This window comes from Tympanuchus pallidicinctus, unplaced genomic scaffold, assembly GCF_026119805.1.
Source record: "Tympanuchus pallidicinctus isolate F22 unplaced genomic scaffold, pur_lepc_1.0 scaffold11, whole genome shotgun sequence".
Lineage (NCBI taxonomy): Eukaryota > Metazoa > Chordata > Aves > Galliformes > Phasianidae > Tympanuchus > Tympanuchus pallidicinctus.
In genome coordinates, this window is record NW_026294627.1 from 2,346,678 (window position 1) to 2,361,502 (window position 14,825).

The 14,825-nt window shown below is 40.7% G+C and overlaps 1 protein-coding gene across 1 annotated transcript in view; it reads right to left on the reverse strand.

Moving 5' to 3' along the window:
- The window catches only part of TENM4 (teneurin transmembrane protein 4), an 810,928-nt gene that overhangs the window by 596,984 nt on the left and 199,119 nt on the right, over positions 1-14,825 (reverse strand). The window contains exon 4 of the mRNA XM_052669278.1: positions 3,118-3,275. The gene's annotated coding sequence lies outside the window, so the exon portion shown is untranslated. The remainder of the gene's footprint in view (positions 1-3,117; positions 3,276-14,825) is intronic.

Below are 14,825 nucleotides of genomic sequence, written 5' to 3' on the forward strand. Positions count from 1 at the left end.
AGAGCCTATGTGTGTGTTCTGTATGTGTGACTCAGAAATGAAGTACACATCATGCTTCTTGTCACCATACTGTGGATCCATACAGAGCCCAGGATATGGGGCCGACCTCTTGGCACAGCTGAAGGTGTAGAGCTCACTGCTGTGTGATGGATGTCAGGGCTGAACCAAAGCTAGATGCTGAATCCTGAAGTTCTCACTTCAGGATGTGAGGTTTGCCAAAAGTCTTTGAGTGGAGTGGGGGCAGAAATCACAGGATTCTTAACAAATACTTTGGGCAAATTTCCCTTTTCTTCCTCCTCTCTCCATGGGATACCTTCAGCTTAAGTCAGCCTGTGTTGACTTCTCTCCACCACCAGCACCATGAGCTGGTCGCCAGGGTAGGAACAATGTTAACATTTAATTATTCTTTCAATTTATTGGCTGATGTCTAGCAGGATGCTAAAGATTGGAGGAGCTCCTCCTATCTTGTCTGTGTCTTTTGTAGCATTTCACTGGATCTCAGGGTTTAGGAAGGACAGAACTGAGCATTTGCCTGCAGTACTAGGTCTTATCCTTTCCTTGTTTGCAAAGTATCACTGCCTGTTATCATACCTGAGAAATCAGCAAAGGCATAAGATGGAGATGAGAGTCTGCTACTACTGCTTACTCAGGAAAAGTTCCCATCAAGTGAATTGGACATTTGCCTGAGTGAGTGTTGCAGGATTCGGCCCATATGCTTCTCAGCTCTTATATTTGCATAGTGAAGAATATGCTTACAGTACAGTGCCAATAAAACAAAACTATATACAGTCAGCACAGAAAAATCAAGAGCACAGTTAAGACCATTTACAAACAGCAGCTGAGCTCTGCAGCTGACATCCAGGTTTTTAACGCTGCCAGAGACCATGCTTTGTTACGGGTAATATGTACAAGGCAATTATTTATAGGCAGTTAGATGGGAGGTCCTATAAGTGTATTCTCTGTTCTGTCTTCCTTAACCTTATTATTTTCTTTCTCTCTGTATTATTTATATTTCAACTCCGTAAATATGTCTTCAGAGAGAGAAAGAAATGAAAAGAAAGGAAAAGAATGAAGAAAGAAAAGAAAGAAAGAAGGAAAAGAAAGAGGAAGAAGGAAAAAATAAATGAAAAGAAAGAAAGGATGAAAGAAAAAAAAAAGAAAAAAAGAAAGAAAAAACATGCAAAGCATTTCAGGAGATATCTTTCATGGGGGACCCCTGTTCTTCAAGTCTTTGGCATCGTATTACATGTTGCATACACCATAAGCAGTCATCTCCAAGTGAGATATTCGTTCATTCATTTTAATGAAGTAGAATGAGGACCCTTTTGCTTCCAGAAATTACAAAGACATCTTATGAAGGAGGAAGAAGATTTGCATTAGGAAGGTGCATATCGTGTCAAGAAGAGTATAAATTGCCCAGAGGATCAAATTACTCTTTTCCATAGGCATATTTTCCTCTCTAAATATCTAGAGCATGCTTTTATTTTAATCCACGGGATAGGAGAGAATACTTCTTGATCCACTGTATATGACAGAATGGCCACAAACAACTGTAATACAATACATCTTCTGTACAACAGGCTGTAAGTATATTACAAGAAACTCCAGACAATAATTACTCTATTACTGCACTGTGACTTCACATCCAATTTTGCTCACCACACCGTACAGAACAGATGAAGTAGGTGACTTTTATATTTTTAATAATAATGAAATGTTCAGGATTTGATATAGAAACTTGGCTACCAAGGTGATAGATACAAATAAGACCCTATTTAGAATAGCTGTATGAGTGGGAAAAGCTATTAAATTCCTATGAAATACTTTATCATATCAAATAATATTTGAGATCAAATAAAACTTGGAAGGCCGATACGCAGTCATAGTCAAGGCATTATCTCATTGTGAAGGAGACTTTACTGACGAAATCTGCTGTTTTAGACAACTTTGTAATATATCTTTATTCTCCAGTAAGGCTGCATATCTTGACTAGCTTTGAATGACTCACTCTAGATTTATGTTTGTGCAATTGCAAAATTTGTATGAATAGATGCATTCATGTGCTAGTTGCTCTTGGGAAACGAAAAGTCAGTTAATTCACTCTTAGACAGCTCTGGACTTATTAAAAAAACAGGTCTGAACTGGAGACACCTTCCTTCCCCTTTAAGAACAATCTCAGACAGCAGAATAAAACCTTCCACTTTCCCAACACCTTCCATTCAGGTATCTTCTTTCCATGTATTGAACCAATCATTGACCTCTGAGATGGCAAAGTGAATTTACGGAACAAAAAGATGAGCTTGTGGCCATGACACGGCAGGTCTGAGGGCAACTACCATTTCTTATGCATATATTCATTATTTATTAATCTTACAGGGCTCAAACCATTCCAGTGAACCCTCAGCATACAGGTAAAGAACATCAGAATTTCCTCTATCCCATGCTCAGACCACCTCCGTCAGAAAACATGCCACTGTGCATGAGCAGGGAGCGATCAGGCTCTGCTCCCATTTTCTGCTGTTACCTCCAGACAAATGGTGTTAGTTTTACAGGCAAAAATCTAGTTTGTATTATTGTTTGCACTTCAGAGTCAATACGGGTATGGAAGAATAAGCTGAGATATATACCTTGTGCATCATTAATAATAGTGCAGCTTCTCCGTGGCTACAATACAATTCCCAAACATTTTGTTTAATAGTAAGCAATTTATCATGTCTGCTGTATCACAATCAGGTAGTTCAGTATCCCCAATTTACAAGAGGTGCTATGCTCCAAACCTATTTGTACTGCTTACACCGGGACAGATCAACAATCTGAGTGCTATCTTTCAACCTGGAAAATCCAGTTTCAATTCCCTGGTGTAGCAAAAAATGATCTAGGCTTCAGTATCCTGTATATAATACACAGATAAAAATACTTCCTTACTTTATCAGATGCTGTGAGGATAAATGCATTAAAGTCTGTAAGTCCCACCAATACTACAATAGCCATAATTATCTTGAATAGATACATGCAGTGCAAGTACGGCGATATTTAATACGCATCCTATGTGTATAAATCATGAGTCAGGGCTGATACAAACACAAGCTATGCTAAGGAATTAAAAATGGTGCTTACTTGCATGCTCTTCCCCCGTTTATGTTCCATTAAAATTTGTATATCACACCAGATTCGTTTCTCACTCACGATGGAGCACGTCTCCCAGAATCAGTGGTTTTATCCCAGCTGTGCACTTATGTAGGCAGGAGCCCATTGTCCGAGTTGAGCTACTCAATCTGCAAGAGAAAGAATGAAAGGGCTCCGGTCTGTAAAGTCATTCATTACAATTTGGAAATCAGTGGGGCTGCTGGAGGTTAAGCAAGGGCAGAAATTGGTCTTTTATCATTCAAATGCCATAAGGGAGAATATATATATGTAAAAAGCAAGGGATCTAGTGCTGCACATCCCTCCTCATTTTTCTTCTCTTCATTGCAAGAGGTCACAAAGAAACAATCACGTACATTTGTAGGACCAGATGCTAAATTCTTTCGCAATGGATTTTCATAAGCAAACAACTTATTTTGCCTGGGATGAAGCTCCAGTGAAATTTTTATACGATCTCTATATGTTTTCAGATAAGATTATTTCGATTATTGTGCTACGTAAGGAAACTTTCTGCAAGAACTCCAAATAGTGAGACATAAAAATACCTCTCTGAAGTGGGTGAAATTTCTGAAAATTGGACTGATTTTTTTTAAAAAGCAACTTTTACAGAGGAGAATAGGAAGAAAGAAGACTGATTACAGATCTTCCATTATAGAAAGCACATCAGATTACTGGAAAATGTAGAATAAAAGTTGTTCTGAAATGCTCTGGCAGCTTCTTTGCCTGCTTTACTGTACAGGATTCTCTCAGCTGGGATAGCTACGCACAGTATCAAGAGCACAGTAAATTTTTGTACAAATTTAAATAAAATTTTAAGTAACACTATTTATTTCAAAAACATTGTGAGTGATCTTGGTTTCAGCATTTATTCTCCCCATCTCAAGACTGCTTCACCCTGCAGCAAGTGCCCACAAAAAAATGAATTGAGCATCAGATAAACCCAGCACTGCGGAGGACTCAAAGCATCCATGCTTGTCAACAACTCTTCAGACAGGATTTTGGGTTCAACCAAGGATTCTGCCCTCTTTCCTGGGAGAAATCTGGTAACCTCTACAGCTAATTTTGCTCTCCTATCAATTCTACATGTGATAACCCTCCAGAAAGGCATAATGAAGTGGTGGATTGTTAAGAGTTAGGGTAATATGGTTAGGTTATGGTTGGACATGATGATCTTTAAGGTCTTTTCCAACCTGAGCAATTCTATGATTCCATGATTTCATGATTTCACCTTTCTCTTCCTTTACATTCCCCCCCTCCCATTCCAGGAGGTAACTGAAAGGGGATAAAGGATATGACAAAGGTGAGGTGTTACAAAAATTACCGCCTACATCCAAGAGGGTAAATAAAATGAGTGTTTGATCCTTTAGACTGTTAGACAATGATGAGAGTAGCAGGGACCAAACAGCTAAAAAATTGAACCTCTTTTGTATACCATTCCTAAGTCCTGAAAAGGGGTTGCAGAGGTTGAAGTTTTACTGTAGCACTATCTTTATGTAGTAAGTGTAGCATTAGAAATTGGTATTTAGGCATTGAGTTAAGGATTTGCTAGATAGCAGATTTTAATAAAATGATCTTTTATCCTTGTCTGAAATCCCCAGATGTAGGCTGTGTTGCCAGTTAGACTTGATCATGCCTGATCCAGTAATTTCCAGTGTGCAAGTGGGTCAGAGGGTGGGCTCAGTCATTTTCAGGATCAGATGCTACAGCTTTAATATGCTATTTAATTTATCCTATTGGGTTGGGCAGAGAAAACCATCAAAAAAGGTTTCCTGAGCCTATTGTGTCAGATTAAGGAAAGTCATATTAATGCCTTTAAATGGCAGTGCACAAAGGAGTAATGGAGCTAACGAGAAATTTGCCTTCGTTTTCCTTTCCCTTTCAAATGAGAACCTACCCCAGTCTGCACTCAGTATACCAAAGGCAGAGCAAGACAATCTCACACTTTCAGGACACAGTGAGGCATTTACTCTAACACTGTATTGCTCTGCATAAGTGCCTGATGCACAGCATCAGTTTTTAAGGGCATAATCCCCCTATCCTATAACCCCATACTATTAGCACTTAAACCCAATGGCCTCTTTTCCTAAGAAAATAAAGCTTTTACAGGAGTGCTGTCTGTCCATCTGGCTCCCCATCTGTCAATCCTGTACCCAGCAGTATATTCTGAACCTGGTGGCTAATTTCACCTCATTCTCTAGAGGGGTGAAAGCTTAAAAGATAAAAATATCTCACATTTTATGAAAATCATTGGTGGGGGAGAAGAGAATTGACAAAGCACAGCTCACTTGAGTGAAAGGCAGTAGTATAAGCTCGTTAGCTAATTGCTCAGCTTGGGTTGCCAGCTGGCCAGTCAACATGAGCAAACTGGCCAGCTCAGCTACCTGCTAACAGCTTCTTGGACCTCTGCACAGTGCATCTAGCCAGCCAGCATAGCAGGAGAGGAGACTTTCGGGGAGGGAAGGTGTGTATACTGCCTTAGGCAAAAAAAAAAGACATGGAGACATGCTGAGGGCTGAAGTCACAGAATCACAGAATCAAGGAATGGCCCGAGTTGGAAGGGACCCTCAAGGATCATGAATTTCCAACCCCCCACCACAGACAAGGCCACCAAACTCCCGATTTAATACTAGACCAGGCTGCCCAGAGCCCCATCCAACCTGGCTTTTAACACCTCCAGGGATGGGGCATCCACAAGCTTGTTGAAGAGCATGTGATGTTTTAGATGTAGATGGAGGAAAAGAAAGGATGATGGGTGCAGTCTTTTTTGTGAGAAACATCATTTCTGGTTTAAATTCATGTCAGATAGATCTGTTTGTTCCTTCTGTGCTCAGGGATAAGAGTGGACTTTGTTTCTCCTGTGAAAATCTTCTAGAGCCTTGGGCAGCCTCATCTAGTGGCTGGCAACTCAGCCCATAGCAGGGGCTGAAATAAGATAATCTCCAAGGTCCCTTCCAACTGAAGCCATTCTATGATTCTGTAATTCTATGATTTTATCTTTACATCCCCAAAACAACCACTCTTTTCCCCATAATCATCTAACAATGATCTGTTTTGATGATTACCAGAAGAGTTAAGGGCAGAGCTTGAAGATAGGGCACGACCAGAGAACAGACTGCAAGAGGAACCTTATTATCCCCTTTCTACAACCAATAAAGAAAAGGACCAAAGGACATTTGGAATATTTGTTTGGGCATGCAAAGTAAATTTGGTACAGTCTCCCAGTCAGAGCATCCAACATCCACATTGGTAACCCTTCCCACAGCAGGGGGGGTGAAGCTAGATGATCTTTGAGGTTCTTTTCAACCCAGGCCATTCTATGATTCTATGATCTCCATAGCCCTGAGAAACATGTGGTGATGACATTTTCATGCGTGGTGGAAAAGTGGTGCAAGCAGAGCTGCTCTGCTCACCTCTGTGATCAGGCACTGTACTCAGCAATATATTTCTGCCTGTGGTCCAACCATAGAGAGTGAAAATCTACTTTTGGCTTTGTCCCACCATCAGTTAAGCAGATCTCACCTCCCTTCATCTTTCAAAGACATTTTAGCATTATTTAGTACCATCTCTGCTCCCGGAAGACTTTTCTTATACCTGACATACCCTTTAGTGTTTAATACACTTTTGTGGCACAAAACATGAAGAACAAGACTGACCCAAAAAGTCAGCTGAATTCAGGATTTCAGAAGATAAGGTGCCCAAGTCAACCTAGCGATAAAATATGTGGTAAGCAAACCCTGTGATCAATGCAGATAGCTTAAGCTTCTGCAGTGCTAATTGCTATTACAACCTTAAGCTAATATTTGAGCCTTTCTTTTGAGCAAAGATGTGTAACAATTAGATTACAGGATTTGGGGCATTACATAGAGAGATAAAAGCAGCAGTTTTGTCATGGTCTGTGGTATTTTGTTTGCATAGAGATAACAGCAGCGATGATAATATTAATAATAACTACCCATTTCGGTCCAAAGTCTGTTTTGAGGTGCATCAGACTGGATCTAGAATCAGCCTCTTGCCTGTGGAAGATGTTATCCTAATTATTTTTTTTTTGAGCTGGAACATGTAGCTCGTGAGGCACTTTGTCCTTGCTGAAGAGCGCAGCATGGTGTGCGATGAGCTCTGTCTGCTCAGTCATAAATGGAATAATAGAATCACAGAATGGCTTAGGTTGGAAGGGACCTCAAAGCTCATCCAGTTCCAACCCCCTGCCATGGGCTGGTTGCCCCCTACCAGATCATGCTGCCCAGGGCCCATCCAATCTGTCCATGAGCATCTCGGGATGAAGCACCATTTGCAAAGCATGGTCTGAGCTTGCTGAGAGCTCCCGTGGCTTTTATTGTGCTGTCATTCTGATGTCTGCTTCACAACTCCAGCAATGAAAAGACCTCTGTTATTTTTGCTATCTATGAACCTTATGCTTTCCTTTCTCCTGCTAGAAATGCATGTGCATAAGTGAAAACACAATATGTTTGAATCCAGTGATAAAGTAGAGCATGGAGGAAAGCAAACAAACAAACAGTGCTAATCTACAGAGAAAAAACAGTTTGCTACAACAGCATGCCTGATATAATGCATGTTATATTGTAATGTGGCCTGGGTCAGCATCATTAAAACTTTCTACAGTGTATTAAAAAGAGAAGGCATCTTCTTATGCATATTCTTGGGGAATGTTTTTCTATTTCACACTGCTTTTTTGATTTCTTCTCCCAGGCACCCAAGGGGGAAAAAAATCACCCCACATCTACAACAGCCAGCTTTTCCAAAGAACTTGGATTTCCTTGCCTTGGAGATAGGTCAATTCACACAGCCAAGTATTCCTACCCCACCTCCCTAGAAAGCAGAATCAGTCCCAGAAAGAAAGGAAAAATGTGCATCCACTGAGCTATACTGAAACTACTATAACTGCATTGAAAATACACATCTCTGATGATAGCAGTGGTTTTTAAGTGTCTCACAGCAGCTGGAAATCTGATCCCATGGACACACACAGAAAACAAGCAGAGCAACTTAATAAAACAAGAGAAGTTCCCTGTTTAAGCATGCCCTCATTTGGTCTATCAGAGATATGTAAAAAAACTGAAAAAACTCAGGGAAGTAGCCCGATAGGATATTTCTTACCCATAGGCACCAAGGTCCTTTCAGAAAATTGCATCCTGCAGTCTGTTGATACTTGCTCAGAAACTTAAAAAACAGGTTTTAAGCAGAATTCTTTGGAGAATTAGATCCAGACTCAAGAGGCTGAAAGCATCACTTGAAACAGGCAGTTTAATTTATTCAAATAAAAGCCACATAGCTCAAGGACAGGTAAGTAGGTAAATAAGCCATCACCAGCTCGTTCTTCGGAAAGAAAGGCACCGTGAAAAGCCTGCATTAAAGCAGATCTCCATGTCGGAAATGAAGGAGCCTCAGGTATAGACATTTGATTTATTTTTTTCTCACCGTTGCACAGGGGAGGGTGCAGTGGCTCAACCTGTTGTAATAGAACATGTGGGTTGCTAGCTGTTGCGATGCTATTGCAGCAGCCTCTTCATTAAAAGAGGCTGCGTCTTTAGCAGCAAGGATTAATTTCCTACTTGTGAAACCAAGGCGTCACCAGGGCTGGCATTGTTCCTTACTGCTCTTTTCCCCCCTTTCCACACCTTTTATTTCCCTTCTTTCTGACTCATAGTGAACTGGAAGGAACGCAGTAAAGGAAAGAGAGGTACTGTATGTTTCTGATTTGCTGAGCTGACAATCCTTTTGCTACTTGACTTTGCTTTAATAGGATCTTCTTGTTACCCACCTACTGTAGCTCAGAGTGGAAAATCCATGCATCAAAAGGTTGAAAGCTTGAGGCAAAACTTGCCTCCCTGCAGCTCAAGATGGGGTGAGGGAGAGACAAAGTTACCCACTTGCTTTGCAAACAGCATTAAGGCAGTTCAAGGAAGTCTGGGTTAAGGACATTATCTTCCCCATAAAGTAATCTCCAGCAGGCTTCTACTCCTTCTAACGACAGAGAAGCAAAGGGAAGAGTCAAATGTATTTGAAAAGTGTAGAGATGTCAAGGAGAAGTGCTCAAAGGATTTCTTCCATGTGAGATGTGAGTGAATTTCTGTTTGTTTTGTGTAGGAGGGGGGTGCACGCGTGTGTGTGCATACACAAAAGTGGACCCTGTAACAGAAAGATGCAAGACTGACTGGAAAAAGAAGTGAAAAAACCCCACACTAATATACCTGGGTAACCTTCTGTTGTGCATTGGTGTGCAGGGCTATGAGGGTGCATCTGCACGTGTTGTCACTTGGGTGCATCTCTGGGGACCACCTGCACGAGCCCAAGACTTATCATAGAATCATAGAATGGCTTTGGTTGAAAAGGACCCTCAAAATTCACTGTGCTCTAACCCCCTGCCATGGGCTGGTTGCCTCCACCAGCTCGGGCTGCCCAGGGCCCCATCCACCCTGGCCTTGGGCACCTCCAGAGAGTAGCGCTCAGGGCAGCAGTGCCAGGGCCTCAGCACCCTCTGAGTAAAGAATTTTCTCCTAACATCTAACATTAATTTCCCCTCGCTTAATTTAGAGCCATTCCCTCTTGATGGGCTTGGTGGTCTCCCTCTGTAATCCCCCACCCATGAGTTGCAGAGGGAATGCATTCAAGCTTAAAGTAACCTCTCTGGTTATGATATTAAGACATTACACTTAAAACCAAGCCCTGAGTCCACTTGTTTTTTCACTACATTTACTCTGAGTCTTAAAGTCCAGCATCTACATCAGTTTTACTGCAGGAGACATATGTAGAGACACTCTTTTATTGGTCCTGGGGATGTGGAGGATGAGACCAAGTCACCAAAGTGGCTTAAATCAGGCATTTGTGTTGGCGGTGGATATTTCAGCTCTGTAAATACAGACCTGATGCTTTTTCCTGCTTGACAGAACACGCTGAGAAGTGTGTGTGTACCACTTCCCTCTGCTGGAGGCAGCCCAGACTGTTACCTGCCTCCATCCAAGAATATTTCTATTGACGCCAAAAGTGTTCCAGTCCCCATGATCCATCTCAGCATCGATAATGAAGCAGCCTCAAATCATTTCAGTGTCTCTCATTTATATAAAAATCTCAATGCTGATTGTGGGATGAAACACAGCAGCCCTGAAAGCACAGAGAAATGTATGCTGCAGAAACTGTTTAAGCTGACACATTTTGAAAGGAGACAGAATACCACAGCCTGGGCATATAACACTTCTTAAAAGTAGAGTGAACCATCTGATTGCTCACAGATTTGCACAGCCATGTGCATACTCCCCGCCATCAAGAATGACTGTTAAACCAGTCAGAGAGTGCCTTGGGTTGTTTTTTTTTTTTTTTAATGTACAGTTGTCCAAATATCCGCGCACAGACCAGGATTGTTCTGGGCAGGATCATAGGTCAGGGAGATGTGAGGGGTGCAGTCAATACATGGGTGGAGAGAAGAAGAATTTGACTACAAATCGTCTTTCTTTGTCCTATCCTGCATCATCTTACAGCTTTAAAATGCCACCTGTGGAACTGCATAATTGATAGCTTTCCCCATCTAATCCCTTTCTTACAGATTGTAAACATCGGTGTTATAACAGAGGACAGCTATATGATGTAGAAAGGAATAGCTCAGATAGAAATTGATTCTTTGTTTAATCTCAGGTATGCAGAATATTCCCCAATATTTAATGTATTATATTTCTCCTTTGATAAATAATCATAATTTACTCCATTTGACTTGTAGGATGAGACACAATCATGTTCACTGCCTTTGCAAGCCCTCTGGCTTGTAGAGGCTTTAAGAGTGCAGGTGGAGGAAAGTCCTGGTGACCTTGGTCTGGCCAGAAGCCTTTGAATGATGGCCTTCTGGTACTCTGCTGTGTTTTTTTCTGGTAGCATCCTTTGCTATCACTCTGTCATGGATATTTCTGTAAGAGAAATTGTAATCTGGTAGCATTTTATCATCAATATGCTGAAGACAGTAGATTTCTTTATGAGCAAGAGAGTCAATGTAGGAAGGCATATGCCCACATAACAAGTTGCACAGCTGGTTAAGTAGGCATGACATTTATTATTATTTGTACCAGAGAAGCTGTGGGTGCCCCATCCCTGAAGGTGCTCAAAGCCAGGACTAATGTGCCCTGAGCACCTGAGCTACTGCTTGATCTAGTGGTTAGCCTTAGTAAAACATCAGAAAACGTCCCTTTTGTATTAAAAAAAAAGAAAGGAGAATGAGGAAACACGGAGAGATTCCATCACATTCCAGTATTTATTTACTTATTTGCTTATTTATTTTAAGGGGAGATGGGTGGCAATTGCCTGAGAAATTGAATTATGACACTCAACTAAGCTACTGGAGATGCTTGCTGCAAATAGGAAGGACAAAGCTTTCTGTTAACAAAGATGATAAATAAATCTGGAAATAAAGAGGAGACAAGATTCCTGGGATTCTTAATGTAGTGTGTGGACCCCTGGTGACACATGGGACACACAATGTGATCCATGGTCACATACACACGCTTTGACATTTCACTTATGGTGAGAAGGGTATTACCAAAGCAAATCTTCTGACAGTTCCCTCTTGCTGGAATTTGCTTTGCATCTCAGATTATTCTGTTCAGATAAAAGTGAAGGGGAATATAGGCTTCAGAAATTTCTGTAACATGTTCCATCTATTAACGAGTATTTACTCTTTCAGGCTAGAGCAGAGCTGGCTCTAAGCAAGCTATCAAGAAGCTTTTAATGAGAACATTGAATCTTCAGAATAACCTCTTTCAGTCTCCGAATCTGTTCCTTTTATGCTGTATAAATTTTCTCATGTAGTTGTAGCTGAATATGAGTGTTGTGCTTTAGCCAGGTAGGAGAATCAAGAAAGGCATGTGTTAAAAAATGAAGTGGCAGCCTGAGGGACACATGAAAGTGGATTCCTCTGAGGATAGCCCAAGGGATTCTAGGCTATCTTTGTGGTCCTCCTCTGGACGTGCTCCAGCAGCTCCATGTCCTTCTTGTGTTGGGGGCCCCAGACCTGGATGCAGTATTCCTATGGGGTCTCACAAGAGTGGAATAGAGGGGCAGCATCACTTCCCTCAACCTGCTGGTCACACTTCTCCCAGGATATGCTTGGCTTTCTGGTCTGCAAGATTGCATGTTGACTCAAGTTGAGTCGTTCATCAAATGACATCCTGAAATCCTTCTCCTCAGGGCTTCATGTTCAACTACCCTGCTCTCCCATGTTCAACTGCACTGAAGCCAATACATCATAGAGATGAAGATAGTCTACAGTGTCTATTAGCCTTCTGCTTTTGCAGAATGACAGCTTCCAAAGGCAATTCTTTATTCATATTTAAAAAAAAAAGAAAAGAAAAGAAAAAGAAAAAAAAAAGAAAAAAACAACAACCAAGAAACAGAGAAGAAGAAGGACAAGGAGAGGAAGGAGGAGAAAGAGAAGAAGGAAAATTAAAGATACAGGTAAAATTATGTTTTAAGATGCATGTTAAAAGGACTTTGCTTTCTGAGTGGACAGGACACAACAGATCTTTCTTCCTTCTGGATAAACTATTTCTGGTTTTCTTAGAAGCAAGAGAAGCTAAGTAAATGATAGAGCATATGACCACAGCAGAGATGCTTTATTTGGAGTTGCATTTCTCTTTGTCTGATATCCCTGATTATGTACCACTCTAGGCATTCACCTGACAATGAATGTCCCCGCAGTTATGGTGTGATACTGTAAGTGCTTCTCACATTTAAATCTCTCTAATTACCATTTAAAATATTTGCCATCCTATTTCCCAAGAATCTTACTCTCTGTTTACCAGAAAAGTAACAGACATGAAGAAAATAAAAGGGTAAATGCTGACTTCCCTTGTAAAGGGAACAAAACAAATAAAATATTTTTCCCTCTGATTAATGACTGCCTGGAGTAGGATGGACCTGAGCAAGGGACAGCAATGGAGAGAGAAACCTGAGGCAATGTAAGAACTGGACTGGGAGCTTCCAAAAGAGTGACACATTTGGCTGAGGAATGAGAGCCTTGGCAGTGCTACAGCCAGTCCATCATCCTGCTGGAGAAAGAATGAGGCCATGAGGCTGATTAGGGAGGAAACAATGACCTCAATTTTGTTTCCAAAGAGACTACTCCTTCCCTAAGTGAAATGTGAAGAAAAAGCTAATTAAAAAAAAAAAAAAAAAAAAAAAAAGAAGAAGAAGAAGAAGAAAAAAGAAAGTACAATGTTATTTGTTCAAGTGAAATACACGATAATATACCACGTTGCCTCCTTGGACTCTCTCTGGAGTCATGATACTTACAAGAGTCTAGAATAGGATGCCACAGTGAAATTCCAATCCTTAGAATAAGCACTGCTAAGCCTCAGTTTACCCCACCCAGTAAAATTAAGTAACACACACTTCTGAACACTTCACTGAAATCCTTTAGTACAAAGAATGTGAATTCTGTTACGATGTTTAAAACCACTGAATTATGTTTTCATGATAAGAGTGTCTTCAGAAAACAGAAGATAGATATTCTCTATACTATTTTACTATCAACTTTGTGAAGCTTCATCAGACCTGCCAGATGCAATAAATATTATAGAGCCAATAGGACTTCACCATTCTTGTGGATTTTGGCTTTACACAGCAAGATGTGCAAGGGCCTTAGGTTGCAAGAAGTGTATTCATTTAAGACTGCACCATTCCTGATGCTTTTTTTTCCTATTTATCTGTGCCTCGTGCTTTGCTCTGTACAAAGGTTTGCAGTGATTTGTAAGCAATCTATGCAGAGGTAGGCCTAGCCAGGAATTATTATTACACTCAGACAGCTTTATGCATTGACAGAAGATGAAATACACCCATCTCTTTAATACTCTCTCCCTCTCTCTATAATTTTAAACTGTCCTTACTGACATTTTAACATAAGATCAGTAGTTTGCACTTATATTTACACCTCTTTTCGTTAGACCTACCACAGTAGTGTTCAAATTAAACCAAGATAGCTTTGTTTAGTTGTGTTCCAGACTATATAGTTTCTAATGTCTCGAGGGCACTGTGGTTCAGAGCATAACTCTTCAGACCAGGAGTTTGGACAACAGTTCCTGAGCAACTGTGTCCTCAAGTCTCCTTACCTTCCATGTAGATTGAGGAGTGTAGTGATTTGTAAAACTGCCTTGAGATCTATGGCTGGGAAGTGTCAGGTAGATGCCAAGTGTGACTATAAATATAATTTGGACAGCAAAGGGGGCTGGAGCCAATCTCTTTCAGAAGGATATTTTTAAACTAAGGATGCTGAAAGTCTCAGATTCCCTATCTAAGCTAGACTGTTTTCAAAGCCTGCCAAACCATTTGCATTGAATTCAGTGGGAGAATTCATGAAGGAAGGGACTATTGTCAAGAAGACAAGTGGCCTTGACCAAGCTTTCTTTGGTCACTAAAATCAGGAGGATCAACATTAGTTATTCTATCAAAGTAAGATTGCTAAAAGACTGGGTTATTTGTCTAGCAGAGCTCTAGAACTTCAACCACGACTTTGAGCCACTGATAAAACAAAACCTAAATATGTGTTCCTACACAGGAACTTCTATCCATGAGCACTCTTTCCTGATTAAAAAGTTCATATTAACAGAAGCTCCCATGGCTCCACTAAGATTTTTAAAGCAAAGTCAACGCAGCTCATGTGAAATCTGTTCCCCATTCTTAAGGTT